Source organism: Notechis scutatus, chromosome 3 (assembly GCF_049901735.1).
Source record: "Notechis scutatus isolate UNSWTSFEM ecotype Mainland chromosome 3, rNotScu1.2, whole genome shotgun sequence".
NCBI classification, from domain to species: domain Eukaryota; kingdom Metazoa; phylum Chordata; class Lepidosauria; order Squamata; family Elapidae; genus Notechis; species Notechis scutatus.
In genome coordinates, this window is record NC_142011.1 from 87754917 (window position 1) to 87759994 (window position 5078).

Here is a 5078-nt window from a genome sequence, read left to right on the forward strand (position 1 = left end):
AAGACACTCAGCCTTACTTATTCATTTATTTGCAGTAATAAGTTATTCCCCCACATTCCTCATAAAAAAAATAATTTTTTTCCATAAAAATAAATTCGATTGGGGGAAACCCCCCCCCCCCCCCCCCCCCCCCCCCCCCCCGGGGCCGGAACCAAAGGGTGGGTACCCCCCCCCCCCCCCCCCCCCCCCCCCCCCCCCCCCAAAAAAAAAAAAAAAAAAAAAAAAACCCCCCCCCCCCCCCCCCCCCCCCCCCCTCCCCCCCCCCCCCCCCCCCCCCCCAAAAAGAACCCCCAACACCCCCCCCCCCCCAAACCACAAAACCCCCACACCCCCCCCCCCCCAACCCAACACACCAACCCCAAAAAAAAAAAAAAAAAAAAAAAAAGCCCCCCTAAAAAAAAAAAAAGTAGAAAAAAAAAAAAAAAAAAAAAAAATTTTTTTTTTTTTTAATTTGGTTTTTTTTTTTTTCTGGGTTTTTTTTTTTCCCCCCCCCCCCCCCCCCTCATAATTGTTTACGAATGTAGATCTTCACTTCCAAAACCTGAGGGTCCAGTCCAGCCCAGCAATATGGCTGAAGTATATAGGTAGTCATTTATCTTAAGTTCATCTAATGACTTATGACTTTGTCATGCTTACGACCATTGCAGCCTCACCATGGTCACGTAATCAAAATTCAGATGCTTGGCAACTGACTCATATTTATGGCGGGTTGCAGTGTCCCAGGCTCACATGATCAACTGTTGCGACTTTACGCCAAGCAAAGTCAATCGAATTCAGATTGACTTAACCAGGTTACTAACTTAACAACGGAAGTGATTTACTTAACAACTGTGGCAAGAAAGGGTCATTAGAATGGGACAAAGCTCACAGCAACAGAAATTTTGGGTTCACTTGTGGTTGTAAGTCGAGGACGACCTGTGCTTTCTTACCCGGCATGAGGAGTCTAAGCTGTCATTATATAGTCGATCCCCTTTTTATGACCTTGTCTCTATTCGGGGGGGAGAGTCCAGGCAACGATACTATTGTGAAATAAACATTGCCTTTCAATCAAACATCAAATTCTGTCTCAGGCTAAATACAAGCTAAATAGTCAAGACCTTGTTGAGGATCCAAACTTTGTCAAGGACCTTGGAGTACTCATCTCAAATGATCTAAGTGCTAGAGCCCACAAGTGCTACATAGCCAAAAAAGCATTAAGAGTTGTTAATCTAATCCTACGTAGCTTCTCTGGTAATATCGCACTACTAACTAGAGCAGGGGTGGGCAAACTACGGCCCGCGGGCCACATCCGGCCCGTTGGTCTGTCCAATGCGGCCCGCCCTGAAAAAAAAATCGCTGCCATTGGTCTGTCCAATCCGGCCCGCCCCTGAAAAAAATCGCTGGGCGTGGCGTATTGCCCTGTGCCGCGTGGCCCCCAAAGCTGCAAAACAGTGCGGAGCGATCTAGGGGCAGGAAAGAAAAGAAATTTGCAAAGGCCTCAGCTGGGAGTTCGAAATCACCTTCGAGTGCGACCTCTCCGAAGGTGAGTCCCCGCCGATCCCCTTTTTTCCCAGGGCTTCCAGGCTTAAACTTTGCAAAGGCAAAGCTTGCAGGCTGGAGCGTCTTCCCGCCGAGGAGCGGGAAGGGTTCCACCCAGCGGGCGGGCGGGCTGCTTGGAACCACCTAAAGCTAGGCCGCTGCTGGTGGAGCCTTGCCCTGCCTTGGTGCCCCGTTTCCCGGCTCGGCGGTCCTGCTTGGGCGGCACTTTAAAGCCTGCTCCCAGCACCCGAGCAACTTCCCAGCAACTTTCCGCCGTTTTAACTCACGGGTGCTCGCGCCTGGCCCGAGCCGCACGGCGGATGGGAAGCCCGGCGGGCGGGCGGGCAGGCGGGCTGCTTGGAGGAGGCGACCCGGCGGAGCTCCGGGCTTCCTCCGCCGTGCGGCTCGGGCGAGGCGCAAGCGCCCGCGAGTTAAAATGAAGCCGAAAGTTGCTGGAAGTTGCTCGGTTTTCCGGGCTTCCAGGGCTTTGCAAAGGCAAAGTTTGCAGGCTGGAGCGTCTTCCCGCCGAGGAGCGGGAAGGGTTCCGCCCGGCAGGTGGGGCGGGCTGCTTGGAGCGGGCTGCCGTGCGGCTAGGGCGAGGCGCGAGCGCCCGCGAGTTAAAACAAAGCCGAAAGTTGCTGGGAAGTTGCTCGGTTTTCCGGGGCTTCCAGGGCTTTGCAAAGGCAAAGTTTGCAGGCTGGAGCGTCTTCCCGCCGAGGAGCGGAAGGGTTCCGCCGGCGGGCGGGCTGCTTAAACTTTGCTCGGGCGGCACTTTAAAAGCCTGCTCCCAGCACCCGAGCAACTTCCCAGCAACTTTTAATCTCGCGGACGCCGTGCCTCGCCCCGAGCCGCATGGCAGCCTGCTCCAAGCAGCCCGCCCGCCCACCGGGCGGAACCCTTCCCGCTCCTCAGCGGGAAGATGCTCCCGCCTGCAAACTTTGCCTTTGCAAAGCCCTGGAAGCCCCGAAACCTGAGCAACTTCCCGGCAACTTTCAGCTTCCTTTTAACTCACGGGCGCTCGTGCCTGGCCCCAAGTCGCATGGCGGAGGGGAAGCCGGCGGGCGGGCAGGCGGACTGCTTGGAGGAGACTCCGGGCTTCCCTCCGCCAAGCACGAGTGCCTGCGAGTTAAAAGGAAGCCAAAAGTTGCTGGGAAGTTGCTCGGGTTTCCGGGCTTCAAGCTTAAACTTTGCAAAGGCAAAGTTTGCAGGCTGGAGCGTCTTCCCGCCGAGGAGCAGGAAGGGTTCTGCCCGGCGGGCGGGCGGGCTGCTTAAACTTTGCTTGGGCGGCACTTTAAAAGCCTGTTCCCAGCACCCGAGCAACTTCCCAGCAACTTTCGGCTTCCTTTAACTCGCGGGCGCTCGCGCCTGGCCCTGAGCCGCGCGGCAGAGGGAAGCCCAGCGGGCGGTCGGGCTGCTTGAGGAGGCGACCGGCGGTGCTCCGGCAGCAGCAACAGGCAGTTTCGCCCAGGCTCCGCTCAGGTGTCCAGCTGGGGCTGTCAGGAGTTGCTACCGCCGGCGCAGCTCCGTGCGCTCCAGTCCCGTGTTGCCTTGGGAAGGAAAAGGCAAAACCAGGAGCCGCTGAGCCTGAGCCTCCGGTGCCGCTGCTCCGTTGCAAAGCACCGCCGCGGCTCTTCCTTTTTGCCTTTCCTTCCCGAGGCAACGCGGGACTGGAGCCGCTGAGTCGCGCCGGCGGTAGCAACTCCTGACTCAGGGGCCTCCGAGGGGGGAAGGAGGAGAAGAGTGGGGGAAGGGTGGGGGGCGATTCCAAAATCTTGTGCTGACCCGCCCGTCTGTCAAATTTTAAAGTCAATGCGGCCCCGAGCCAAAAAGTTTGCCCACCCTGAACTAGAGTATACAAAACATTTGCTAGACCAATACTACTTGAATACAGCTCATCAGTCTTGAACCCACATTACGTATCTGATATTAACACAGTTGAGAAAGTCCAGAAATATTTCACAAGAAGAGTTCTCCACTCCTCTACTCGTTGCAGAATACCTTATGCCACCAGACTTGAAATTCTAGAACTAGAAAATCTAGAACTACGCCACCTCCGGTCCGATCTAAGTATAGTATATAAAATCATACATTGCAATGAATACCTGTCAATGAATACTTCAGCTTCAACCATAACAACACAAGAGCACACAATAGATACCAACTCAAGGTTAATCGCACCAAACTTGATTGCAGGAAGTACGGCTTCAGCAACAGAGTGGTCAATGTCTGGAATACTCTTCCTGACTCTGTGGTTCCTTCCCCAAACCCCAAAAACTTTAACCTTAGACTATCTACTATTGACCTCACCCCTTTCCTAAGAGGTCTGTAGGGGGGCGTGCATAAGCGCACCAACGTGCCTACTGTCCCTGTCCTATTGTTTCTTTTATATATTTTTTATTTTTCTTATATGTATCCATGTATTCATAACTGTCCTATTGTTTCTTTTTTATTTTTCTTGTAAGTATCTATCTCATGTATTCAAAACTATATTTATTCTTATATTCTTAATATTCAAAGCCAAATAACCTCACGCGAAATGGTCAAATCTTGTAAAAAAAAATCTTGGATGATTGGGATATAATATTTGATGAATGCTTGATGGCTCAACAGCTCAGGCACAGGACGAATTGCGAGGCGTATTTCAGAGCGGGACCGGAATAAATCGCTGCACCGACGCTGGAATTTGGCGTTACTGAAAAAGCCTTCAAGGAAGGCAACACTAACAAGCGCTGCCTGCACTGTTACCACACCTGTCAGCGGCTGGACTGGCGCCATTCTTTCCAGACCACGTTGTCATTAGAGACTTCAACTCCCATAATGCCTTCAGGGGGGCGTGTCAGCTAAGGAATTCCGGGAGTTGAAGTCCACGCCTCTTCAAAGTTGTTGAGGTTGAGAAGCGCCGCTCTGGCCCTCCTGGGTCCCCCACCTCGGAGGCCCTGGCGAGCCCGATCCGTCAATCAGGGTCGTCCTTCCCGCCTAGACCCGCCCCCTCCGGCATTTCCCCGCCCCTCAGGCCCGAGCCGCCTCCCTTGTCGAGTCACCAGCCGGGCGCGCGACGAGCGAAAGAGAAGAGCGGCCTCGCAAAGGGATGGGGTGGAGGGGGGGAAGGTTCGCGCTTTGCAAGCAATTAAAAATCGGCCCCTTTTCGGCGACTCGGCAAATAATTGACTCTGGGTAATCCAGGAAGCACTTTTAAAAATAAGAGGAAGGTAAATAAAATGGGGGTTTCCGACTCCGCCGGGACTCGAACCCGGAACCTTTGAATGTCTTCACCCTCTAGAAGTCCAATGCGCTATCCATTGCGCCACGGAGCCACCTGTTGGATTCTTGGCACATTTGCTATACGACTTCAGAGATCGACTTTCGCCCCGGTTCAGGAGCAGAAGAGATCTTTCCAAGACCCGATTTTAGAGTTGCCAGCGCGGCTCTTTACAGATTTCCGAGTCGCTTCCGGCAAAAGCTGCTTATTCCCGCTCTTTCATGTGTCCGGCTCTTTCATTTCTCAGCCGCTTTAATTCGAGTGGCGTTTCCAAACCTGCTTGCGATCTTTTAAAAGAAGC

The 5078-nt window shown here is 53.5% G+C and overlaps 1 non-coding gene across 1 annotated transcript; it reads right to left on the reverse strand.

Moving 5' to 3' along the window:
• Positions 1–4747: 4747 nt before the first annotated feature.
• On the reverse strand, positions 4748–4832 carry TRNAR-UCU (transfer RNA arginine (anticodon UCU)). The gene is given in 2 exon segments: positions 4748–4783; positions 4796–4832. It is a non-coding gene; the product is annotated as a tRNA-Arg (tRNA).
• Positions 4833–5078: the final 246 nt, after the last annotated feature.